At 42.3% G+C, this 12,979-nt stretch overlaps 1 pseudogene; it reads right to left on the minus strand.

Moving 5' to 3' along the window:
• Window positions 1–1,131: 1,131 nt before the first annotated feature.
• The window catches only part of LOC141025764 (uncharacterized), a 48,284-nt pseudogene continuing 36,436 nt past the window's right edge, over window positions 1,132–12,979 (minus strand).

Here is a 12,979-nt window from a genome sequence, read left to right on the forward strand (position 1 = left end):
CCAATCATACATAAAAGAATTCAGAGAAGATTCAAATATTGTTCATAGATAATCTTGATCATAAACCCACAATTCATCGGATCTCCACAAACACACCGCAAAAGAAGATTACATCGAATAGATCTCCAAGAGAATCGAGGAGAACTTTGTATTGAGATCCAAAGAGAGAGAAGAAGCCATCTAGCTAATAACTATGGACCCGAAGGTCTAAGGTAAACTACTCACACATCATCGGAGAGGCTATGGTGTTGATGTAGAAGCCCTTCGTGATCAATGCCCCCTCCGGCGGAGCGCCAGTAAAGGCCCCAAGATGGGATCTCACGGGTACAGAAGGTTGCGGCGGTGGAAATAGGGTTTTGGCTCCTCTGCTGATGGTTTGGGGGTACGTAGGTATATATAGGAGAAAGAAGTAGGTCGGTGGAGCCACGAGGGGCCCACGAGGGTGGAGGGCGCGCCCAGGGGGGTAGGCGCGCCCCCTGCCTCGTGGCCTCCTCATTGATTGCTTGACGTCCACTCCAAGTCCTCTGGATCACGTTTGTTCCAAAAATCACGTTCCCGAAGGTTTCATTCCATTTGGACTCCGTTTGATATTCTTTTTGTGCAAAACACTGAAATAGGCAAAAAAAACAGCAATTTGGGTTGGGCCTCCGGTTAATAGGTTAGTCCCAAAAATAATATAAAAGTGTATAATAAAGCCCATTAAACATCCAAAACAGAATATATAATAGCATGGAACGATCAAAAATTATAGATACGTTGGAGACGTATCAGGGAGTTGCATAATCTCATAGTCACAGGAACATGTATAAGTCATGGAGAAAGCAATAGCAGTAAACTATACGATCAAGTGCTAAGCTAACGGAATGGGTCAAGTCAATCACATCATTCTCCTAATGATGTGATCCCGTTAATCAAATGACAACTCATGTCCATGGCTAGGAAACTTAACCATCTTTGAATAACGAGCTAGTCAAGTAGAGGCATACTAGTGACACTATGTTTGTCTATGTATTCACACATGTATTATGTTTCCGGTTAATACAATTCTAGCATGAGTAATAAACATTTATCATGATATGAGGAAATAAATAATAACTTTATTATTGCCTCTAGGGCATATTTCCTTTAGCATCAAATGACGGGCTCCTCTGGCGTGGGACTGGCCGCCGCCGGTGTGCTCGGCGTCGGCGTGGCTTCGGTGCTCGGGCTGGTCGGCGTCGGCGTGGCTTCCGTGCTCAGCGTCGGTGTGGCTTCATCGCTCGGGCTGAGCGTCGGCGTTGGGGTCGGAGTGGGCGTAGGCGCGGTGGTCGAAGGCATCTGGTTCAAGATGAGGCCGCGCTCCGCCAAGTACCACGCCTTGACCTGCTTGTCCATCATCGACATGTCCGCCCCCGTCAAGAATGCCAGGTTGGTGTTCCACTTCTTAGCAGCGACGTTGGTCCGGAGTAGGTGGAGCTTGACGGCGCTGGTTGTCATCAACGCCGACCACCGCGCGTCGGATTTCTCCTCCCTCCTTGCGGCGTTGCTCTTGCCGTCGGCGATGCACTGCTCGATCGATGATTGCAGTCGCTCGGCAGCCGGTGTCGCGCCCCTCGTCATCTTGACTCTTTTGTTGCCATCAGGGCGCCCATCAGCCGCGCCCGGGGCGGGCGCGTCCGGCTTGTAGGTCTCCTTGGCCTTGGCGAGGGTGAGCCGGACATCCCTCCACTTCTCGCACGACTCGATCGGGGAGAACACGTGAAGGAACTTGAACTATTGGTCTCTGTAGTCCTGGCGGTACATGGTGAACATCCGGACCATCTGCGCAGCCGAAGAACAAGTGTCGGCGACGTGCACGACGAAAGAAATGGGCCGGTGGCTGGACATACCTGACCCTCGACGTTGGCGCTGTGATGACCCAAAAGTATAGGGGATCAATTGTAGCTCTTTTCGATAAGTAAGAGTGTCGAACGCAACGAGGAGCAGAAGGAAATGGCAAGTGGTTTTCAGCAAGGTAATGTCTACAAGTGCTGAAATTGTAAGTAACAGAGTAGTTTAGCAAGATAATTTGTAATGAGCAAGTAACGATAATAGTAGCAAAAGTGGAGCAAGGTAGCCCAATCCTTTTGAGGCAAAGGACAGGCCAAAACGGTCTCTTATAGTAAGCAAAGCGTTCTTGAGGGTACACGGGAATTTCATCTAGTCACTTTCATCATGTTGATTCAAGTCATGTTCGCTACTTTGATAATTTGATATGTGGGTGGACCAGTGCTTAGGTGTTGTTCGTACTTGAACAAACCTCCTACTTATGATTAACTCTCTCGCAAGCATCCGCAACTACGAGAAAAGTATTAAGAATAAATTCTAACCATAGCATTAAACTTTTGGATCCAATCGGTCCCTTACGGAATAGCGCATAAACTAGGGTTTAAGCTTCTGTCACTCTCGCAACCCATCATCTAATTACTACTCCACAATGCATCCCCTTAGGCCCAAATATGGTGAAGTGTCATGTAGTCGACGTTCACATGACACCACTAAGGGAATAACAACATACATACTATCAAAATATCAAACACATATCAAGTTCACATGATTACTTGCAACATGATTTCTCCCGTGACCTCAAGAACAAAAGTAACTGCTCACAAATGATAATCATGCTCAAGATCAGGGGTATTAAATAGCATATTGGACCTGAACATATAATCTTCCACCAAATAAACCATATAGTAATCAACTACAAGATGTAATCAACACTACTAGTCCTCCACAAGCACCAATTTATAGTTCCGGTAACAAGATTGAACACAGGAGATGAACTAGGGTTTGAGAGGAGATGGTGTTGTTGAAGATGTTGATGGAGATTGCCCTCCCCAAGATGGGAGAGTTGTTGGTGATGATGATGACGATGATTTCCCCCTCAGGGAGCGAAGTTCCCCCGGCGAAATCGCTCCGCCGTAGGGCAAAAGTGCTCCTGCCCAAGTTCCGCCTCGAGACGATGGGGCTCCGCCCTGAAAGTCATCTCTTTATTTTTTTAGGTCAAAATGACTTATATACTAGAAGATGGGCATCGGAGGTGGGCCTGGATGAGCACAACCCACCAGGGCGCGCCTGGGGGACCAGGCGCGCCTGGGGGACCAGGCGCGCCCTGGTGTCTTGTGCTCACCAGGGTGGCCCCCTCCGGTACTTATTTGCTCCAATATTCCTCATATATTCCATAAAAAATCTTCATAAAGTTTCAGCTTGTTTGGAGTTGTGCAGAATAGGTGGCCTGACGTAGCTTTTCCGGGTCCAGATTTCCAGCTGCCAGAATTCTCCCTCTTTGTGTGTACCTTGCATATTAAGAGAGAAAAGGCATTAGAATTACTGCAAAAAGCATTATTATGCATAAAAACATCATAAATAACAGTAGGAAAACATGATGCAAAATGGACGTTTCAACTCCCCCAAGCTTAGACCTGCTTGTCCTCAAGCGAAAACCGAAGTCGAAAAACATGTCCACATGCTTAGAGAGAGAGAGGTGTCGATAAAAAACAAAATACGGACATAGAAGCATCATGTTGATTATTATAACAGCAACAAATTTAAACATAAGACTTTTATCATAGAACTCTTATCATACACTTATCATGAATAAGTGACAATTCATCACACTATCGAAGTATAAAGCATAAACTCTACTAGAAACCAACAACCTATGTTCTTAGTCAGCTTTGAAACTACAATTCGTCATCTTTTCAGGAAGGGTCACGTATCGGAGCCTTTAGGCAAGTCCACATACTCAACCAGCATATAGTCTTCTTTGATTGCTAACACTCACCGCATACATATGAGCAAAACGTTTCAACCAGACACATAGAAAGATAGAGGCTTATAGTTTCGCCTCCCAACGTATTCACCTCGAGGGTGATGTCAACAATAATAACTCATGCTACCCATGTTCAACTAGACATATGTTCCTAGATCTTTCCTCACCACATGATGCTTGCCAAAGGAGAAAAATAAAAAGGAATAGAGAGAAAAACATTGACTCTTGCATAAAAGTAAATACATAAAATTAAAAGATAGGCCCTTCGCAGAGGGAAGCAGAGGTTGCCATGCGCTTATTTGTTTGTATGCTCAACCCTTTAGTGCAAAAGAATGTCACGTTGTATTGCCCCTTGTGATGGAAACCTTTATTATGCAGTCTATCGCTTTTATTCTTCACCATCACAAGTTCGTACAACGCTCAATTTTCTCTTACACTAAATGATCTCACACTTATGGAAGCAATTTTTATTGCCTTATTGCACCGATGACAACTTACTTGAAGCATCTTGCTCAATCCTGATAACCCACAAGTATAGGGGATCGCAACAGTTTTCGAGGGTAGAGTATTCAACCCAAATTTATAGATTCGACACAAGGGGTGCCAAAGAATATTTGAAGGTATTAGCAGCTGAGTTGTCAATTCAACCACACCTGGAGATTAATTATCTGCAGCAAAGTGATCAGTAGCAAAGTAGTTTGATAGTTTTGATAATAGTAACAGTAGTCATGGTAACGGTAACAGTGATAACAGTAATTTTGTAGCAAGTGTAACAATGATGATAGCAATAGTAACTTAGCAAGAACAATATAAGATACATTCGTAGGCATTGGATCCGTGACTTGTTGGATGATATTCATCATGAGATAGTTATAACCTAGGGTCATACGACACTAGCTCCAGTTCCTCAATATAATGTAGGCATGTATTCCGTAAATAGTCATACGTGCTTATGGAAAGAACTTGCATGACATCTTTTGTCCTACCCTCCCGTGGCAGCGGGGTCCATATTGGAAACTAAGGGATATTAAGGCCTCCTTTTAACAGAGAACCGGAACAAAGCATTAACACATAGTGAATACATGGACTCCTCAAACTACGGTCATCACCGAGAGTGGTCCTGACTATTCACTCCGGGGTTGCCGGATCATAACATGTAGTAGGTGACTATAACTTGCAAGATCAGATCTAAAACATGGAAATAATGATGATAACATAAACGGTTCAGATCTGAGTTCATGGCACCCGGGCCGAAAGTGACAAGCATTAAGCATAGCAACATCAATCTAAGAACATAGTGGATACCAGGGATCAAGCCCTAACAAACTAACTCAATTACATGATGAATCTCATCCAACTCCTCACCGACCAGCGAGCCTACGAAGGAATTACTCACTCCCGGTGGGGAGCATCATGGAATTGGCGATGGAGAAGGGTTGGTGATGATGAAGAACGAAGATCCCCCTCTCCGGAGCCCCAAACGGACTCCAGATCTGGCCTCCCGATGAAGAACATGAGGTGACGGCGGCTCCGTCTCGTGGATCGTGATAATTCTTTCTCCCTGATTTTTTTCTGAAAAAATAGGATTTTATAGCATCGATTTCAGGGTCTGTGGGGCCACCAGGTGGGGACAACCCACCTGGGTGCGCCTGGGAGGGCTGGCGCGCCCTGGTGGGTTGTGCCCACCCAGGTGCCCCCCTCCGGTGGCTCTTGGCTCCAGAAATTCTCTTTATTGATATAAAAAATCCTCGCAAAGTTTCATTCCATTCTGAGAAGTTTTATTTCTGCACAAAAACAACGCCATGGTAGTTCTGCTGAAAACAGCGTCAGTCCGGGGTTAGTTTCATTCAAATCATGCAAATTAGAGTCCAAAACAAGAGGAAAAGCGTTGGAAAAGTAGATACGTTGGAGACGTATCAACTCCCGCAAGCTTAAACCTTTGCTTGTCCTCAAGCAATTCAGTTGATAAACTGAAAGTGAAAAAGAAAAACTTTTATGAACTCTTTTGCTCTTGTTTGCATAAATAATCTTAAACAGCACCCAGGTTTTCGGCCAATATTATAACTAACCGTGCCGACAATAACTATTAAAGATTATATTAACTCATATCAATGACATAATCAGCTAGCGAGCAATAATAAGATATCTCAGATAGCAACATGTTGTCAAAACAACCATGATATAATATGACAATAGTGGTATCTCGCTAGCCCTTTCTGAGACCACAAAACATAAATGCAGAGCACCTCCAAAGTTCAAGCAGCAACTAAACATTGTAATTCATGGTAGAAAAGATCCAGTCATGATGCACCCAATATTAGCTACGCACAATGCATAAGTCATGACATCAGTGCTCTCAGGTTCTGGCGCTTGTTTTAGAAGGTGATGACACAACATAAAAGTAAATAGATAGTCCCTTCGCAGAGGGAAGTAGTGATTTTCAGAGGTGCCAGAGCTCAAGTTTTTAAAACAGAGGTAAATGATATTTTGAGACATGCACCCTTCTCATTTACTTCACGACTATCAGTTATCAATATCTTCCATGCTAAGCACGCTAGTGGCGGTTCCCAAGCGATAAAAGTAGAGGTTTTGACTCCATTGGGAGTTTTTGTTTGATTATTTGTAAGCTTTTTCTGTTTGCAGTTTGGGACTGGGCATCCCTATTACCGCCCTTTTCTCGTGCGATGGCGAGTGAATAAACACTCGACCTGAGAATAACCCGCTTAGCATAGAAGATACCAACCACCTCCTGTCGTTCCATGAACAATCCAGGCACACAAAAAGGATATTTATTAGAAGTTTTTAGAGGTGGCACATGCAAATTTACTTAGGACAGCAGGGTAATACCGTATATAGGTAGGTATGGTGGACTCATCTGGAATAACTTTGGGTTCAAGGTTTTTGATGTACAAGCATAATTCCCACTTAGTACAGGCGAAGGCTAGCAATTAGGTCGAGAAGCGACCAGCTAGAGAGCAACAACGGTCATGAACATGCATTATGCATAAGTAACATTGGACACTAGCATGAGTAGGATATTGATAGCCCACAAGTATGGGGGATCGCAACAGTTTTCGAGGGTAGAGTATTCAACCCAAATTTATTGATTCGACACAAGGGGAGCCAAAGAATATTCTCAAGTATTAGTAGTTGAGTTGTCAATTCAACCACACCTGGATAACTTAATATCTGCAGCAAAGTATTTAGTAGCAAAGTAATATGGAAGTAACGGTAATGGTGGCAAAAGTAACAGTGATAGTTTTGTAGTGATTGTAACAGTGGCAACGGAAAAGTAAATAAGCGAAGAACAATATGTGAAAAACTCGTAGGCATTGGATCGATGATGGAGAATTATGTCGGGTGCGATTATTCATGCAACAGTTATAACATAGGGTGACACAGAACTAGCTCCAATTCATCAATGTAATGTAGGCATGTATTCCGAATATAGTCATACGTGCTTATGGGGAAGAACTTGCATGACATCTTTTGTCCTACCCTCCTGTGGCAGCGGGGTCCTATTGGAAACTAAGGGATATTAAGGCCTCTTTTTAATAGAGTACCGGATCAAAGCATTAACACATAGTGAATACATGAACTCCTCAAACTACGGTCATCACCGGGAGTGGTCCCGATTATTGTCACTTCAGGGTTGCCGGATCATAACACATAGTAGGTGACTATAGACTTGCAAGATAGGATCAAGAACTCACATATATTCATGAAAACATAATAGGTTCAGATCTCAAATCATGGCACTCGGGCCCTAGTGACAAGCATTAAGCATAGCAAAGTCATAGCAACATCAATCTCAGAACATAGTGGATACTAGGGATCAAACCCTAACAAAACTAACTCGATTACATGATAAATCTCATCCAACCCATCACCGTCCAGCAAGCCTACGATGGAATTACTCACGCACGGTGGTGAGCATCATGAAATTGGTGATGGAGTATGGTTGATGATGACGATGGCGACGGATTCCCCTCTCCGGAGCCCCGAACGGACTCCAGATCAGCCCTCCCGAGAGAGATTAGGGCTTGGCGGCGGCTCCGTATCATAAAACGCGGTGAATCCTTCTCTCAGATTTTTTCTCCCCGAACGTGACTATATAGAGTTGGAGTTGAGGTCGGTGGAGCTCCAGGGGCCCCACGAGGCAGGGGGCGCGCCCCCCACCCTCGTGGACAGGGTGTGGGCCCCCTGGCCTTGATTCTTTCGCCAGTATTTTTTTAATATTTCCAAAAATAATCTCCGTTGATTTTTAGGTCATTCCGAGAACTTTTATTTCTGCACAAAAATAACACCATGGCAATTCTGCTGAAAACATCGTCAGTCCGGGTTAGTTCCATTCAAATCATGCAAGTTAGAGTCCAAAACAAGGGCAAAAGTGTTTGGAAAAGTAGATACGACGGAGACGTATCAACTCCCCCAAGCTTAAACCTTTGCTTGTCCTCAAGCAATTTAGTTGATAAACTGAAAGTGATAAAGAAAAACTTTTACAAACTCTGTTTGCTCTTGTTGTTGTAAATATGTAAAGCCAGCATTCAAGTTTTCAGCAAAGATTATGAACTAACCATATTCGCAATAACACTTAGGTCTCATGTTTACTCATGTCAATGGCATAATCAACTAGCGAGCAATAATAATAAATCTCGGATGAGAACACTTTCTCAAAACAATCATGATATGATATAACAAGATGGTATCTCGCTAGCCCTTTCTGAGACCGCAAAACATAAATGCAGAGCACCTCTGAAGATCAAGGACTGACTAAACATTGTAATTCATGGTAAAAGAGATCCAGTCATAGTCATACCCAATATAAATTAATAGTAATGGATGCAAATGACAGCGGTGCTCTCCAGCTGGTGCTTTTTAATAAGAGGGTGATGACTCGACATAAAAGTAAATAGATAGGCCCTTCGCAAAGGGAAGCAGGGATTTGTAGAGGTGCCAGGGCTCGGTTTTGAAATAGAGGTAAATAATATTTTGGGTGGTATACTTTCATTGTCAACATAACAACTAAGAGATCTCGATATCTCGCATGCTTCACACATTATAGGCGGTTCCCAAACAGAATGGTAAAGTTTATACTCCCCCTCCACCAACAAGCATCAATCCATGGCTTGCTCGAAACAATGAGTGCCTCCAACTAACAAGAGTCCCGGGGGAGTTTTGTTTGCAATTATTTTGATTTGATTTGCATAAAGCATGGGACTGGGCATCCCGGTGACCAGCCATTTTCTCGTGAGTGAGGAGCGGAGTCCACTCCTCTTGAGAATAACCTGCCTAGCATGGAAGATACAGACAGCCCTAGTTGATACATGAGCTATTCGAGCATACAAAACAGAATTTCATTTGAAGGTTTAGAGTTTGTCACATACAAATTTACTTGGAATGGCAGGTAGATACCGCATATAGGAAGGTATATTGGACTCATATGGAATAACTTTGGGGTTTATGGAAGTGGATGCACAAGCAGTATTCCCGCTTAGTACAAGTGAAGGCTAGAAAAAGACTGGGAAGCGACCAACTAGAGAGCGACAACAGTCATGAACATGCATTAAAATTAATAAACATCGAGTGCAAGCATGAGTAGGATATAATCCACCATGAACATAAATATCATGGAGGCTATGTTGATTTTGTTTCAACTACATGCGTGAACATGTGCCAAGTCAAGTCACTTGAATCATTCAAAGGAGGATACCACCCTATCATACCACATCACAACCATTTTAATAGCATGTTGGCACGCAAGGTAAACCATTATAAACTCCTAGCTAATTAAGCATGGCATAAGCAACTATAATCTCTAATTGTCATTGTAAACATGTTCATTCATAATAGGCTGAATCAGGAACGATGAACTAATCATATTTACAAAAACAAGAGAGGTCGAGTTCATACCAGCTTCTCTCATCTCAATCAGTTCATCATATATCGTCATTATTGCCTTTCACTTGCACGACCGAACGATGTGGGTAATAATAATAGTGCACGTGCATTGGACTAAGCTGGAATCTGCAGGCATCTGACATATAGGAGAAGACAAGGTAATATGGACTCTTGGTTAAATCAACAATAATGCACATAAGAGCCACTTCAGCATTTTAATTATGGTCTTCTCCTCTCGACCCCCAAAGAAAAGAAAAGAAATAAAACTATTTACACGGGAAAGCTCCCAACAAGCAAAAGAAGAACGAGAAATCTTTTTTTGGGTTTTCTTTTAATTACTACTACAAGCAAGGAAAATAAACTAGCTAAAAGCTACAACTAATTTTTTTGTTTTTTTCAAAAGGTTTTTCAAACACACAAGAAGAAAGCATAAAAAGGAAAATAAACTAGCATGGATAGTACAATGAAAGAGTATGAGCACCGACAACTAGCATGAGTGTGCGAACATGAATGTAATGTCGGTGAGAAATACGTACTCCCCCAAGCTTAGGCTTTTGGCCTAAGTTGGTCTATCTCCACGGCTGGCCTGGCGGATATCCAAAGTTGTAGTTGGGTCGTACTGAGATGCAGTGGCTATTGCATGATGGGCTGCAGCTTGAAGGCGAGTTGTCTCAGTCCTCCTCTCATACTCGTTCGCCTCCTCCCTGGTTATAACATGTCTCTCTTTTGCCTGAAAGTCAAAGAAAGTAGGAGCAGGGAGGGCGACGTGGTAGGTGCGTCGTCTGTCAAAGATTAGTCGGTACTGGAGGAATTGATCGTTCCTCTCAACAAACTGATGACGAACCATAGCCTCGTAATCTAAATAAACAGGAGGCAACTCAACATCATACTCACGTACGGGTATATCAAGAAAATTAGCTAAAAGGGTTGCATAAATTCCACCAAAGAAATCTCCATTAATTCTATTATTATGCAACCTACGTGCAACAATGGCTCCCAAATTATAATGTTTATCTCCTAATACAACACTCCTGAGAACACTGAGGCCAGGGACACATATGTGGCATGCTTCATCCTTACCATTTATGCACCTACCTATGAAGAGAGCAAAATAATGTATAGCAGGAAAATGAATGCTCCCTATGGTAGCTTGTGTTATATCTCTAGACTCTCCCACAGTTATACTAGCAAGAAAATCTCTAAACTCAGATTTGTGAGGCTCACTAGTGCTACCCCATTGTGTAAGTTTGCAAGCAGTATTAAAATCCTCTAAGTCCATAGTATAAGAATTTTCATAAAGATCAAACAGGACAGTTTGATAATTGTGTGATGATGAAAATTCAAACCTTCTCACAAAGGAATCAGTGAGATAGTGGTTGACGGCACTTATCTGCCTTGAAGCTCTCAAGATCAGCATTACGCACATATGCGTTAAATTCTTCCTTGATTCCTGCTCGATCCATAAAGTCCTCTGAAGGCCATTCACAAGCCCGCACTTGAGCTTCCCTCGGTGGTTCATCGTCCGCATCGCGTATTGCGAGCCTGGGTCCTTGCTTCCTTGAAGGACCACCTTGATACATTTTCCTAAACATATTTCTTCCTCTGAAAAATTTCTGAAATTTTTAGTAACTTCAAAATAAAAGTGTACCAAACTCGACAAGATTGATAGCAACTACTCCCACAAGTGCCTAGGGGCCATATCATGCATTAGAACTACTTGGAACCATATAAATTTGTCATGCAAGCTCAAGAACATGGTCACCTAGGCAGCAAAAATTTGCAATGAATAAAGCACTAGAACAAAAACTAATTGGACCATTGGAGGAGTCACATACCAAGGAACAATCCCCCAAAGCAGTTTTGTGAGAGGTACTTTGAGCTAGGAGATCGAAAATAGCAGCAAGATGAGCAAGAACTCGTGCTTGAGCTGGTTGGTGATTTTTTTGGGAGGAAGAAGGAGTGTGTGGTGGCTGGAATAAGTAGAGGGGAGCTACCATGGGCCCAGGGGGTGGGCGCTCCCTGGACCCTCGTGGCCAGGTGCTTGCTCCCCCTGATGTGTTCTCAAAGCCAGATATTCTCAAATATTCCAGAAAAAATCATATTTCAATTTCGGGGCATTTGGAGAACTTTTATTTTCGGGGTATTTTTTTATTGCATAGATAATTCAGAAAACTGACAGAAAAATACTAATTTTGCTTTATTTAATCTAAATAACATAAAGTAAAAGAAGGGTACAGAAGGTTGTGCTTTCTAACTTCATCCATCTCATGCTTATCAAAAGGAATACACTAACAAGGTTGATCAAGTCTTGTTAACAAACTCATTCCGAATCGCATGAAACCGGAGAATTTTCGAATAGCACTAGGTTACCTCAACGGGGATATGCACATCCCCAATAATAATAATATCATATTTCTTCTTGACAGTAGGAAGAGGAAATTCAAAACCTCCAATAATAATCGATGGAATTTTTCCAATAGAATTTATACTATGAACTTGAGGTTGTTTCGTCGAAAAGTGTACCGTATGCTCATTACCATTAACATGAAAAGTGGCATTGCCTTTGTTGCAATCAATAACAGCCCCTGCAGTATTCAAAAAGGGTCTTCCAAGAATAATAGACATACTATCGTCCTCGGGAATATCAAAAATAACAAAGTTCGTTAAAATAGTAACGTTTGCAACCACAACAGGCACATCCTCACAAATACCAACAGGTATAGCAGTTGATTTATCAGCCATTTGCAAAGATATTTCAGTAGGTGTCAACTTATTCATATCAAGTCTACGATATAAAGAGAGAGGCATAACGCTAACACCGGCTCCAAGATCACATAAAGCAGTTCTAACATAGTTTCTTTTAATGGAGCATGGTATAGTTGGTACTCTTGGATCTCCAAGTTTCTTTGGTATTCCACCTTTAAAAGTATAATTAGCAAGCATGGTGGAAATTTCAGCTTCCGATATCTTTCTTTTATTTGTAACAATATCCTTCATATACTTAGCATAAGGATTCATTTTAAGCATATCAGTAAAACGCTTACGCAAAAAGATAGGTCTAATCATTTCAGCAAAGCGCTCAAAATCCTCATCATCCTTTTTCTTGGATGGTTTAGGAGGAAAAGGCATGGGTTTCCGAACCCATGGCTCTCTTTCTTTACCGTACTTCCTAGCAACAAAGTCTCTCTTATCATAACGTTGATTCTTTGATTGTGGGTTATCAAGATCAACAGCAGGTTCAATTTCTACATCATTATCATTACTAGGTTGAGCATAAACATGAACATC

Source organism: Aegilops tauschii, chromosome 6 (genome assembly GCF_002575655.3).
Source record: "Aegilops tauschii subsp. strangulata cultivar AL8/78 chromosome 6, Aet v6.0, whole genome shotgun sequence".
In the NCBI taxonomy this organism is placed as follows: domain Eukaryota; kingdom Viridiplantae; phylum Streptophyta; class Magnoliopsida; order Poales; family Poaceae; genus Aegilops; species Aegilops tauschii.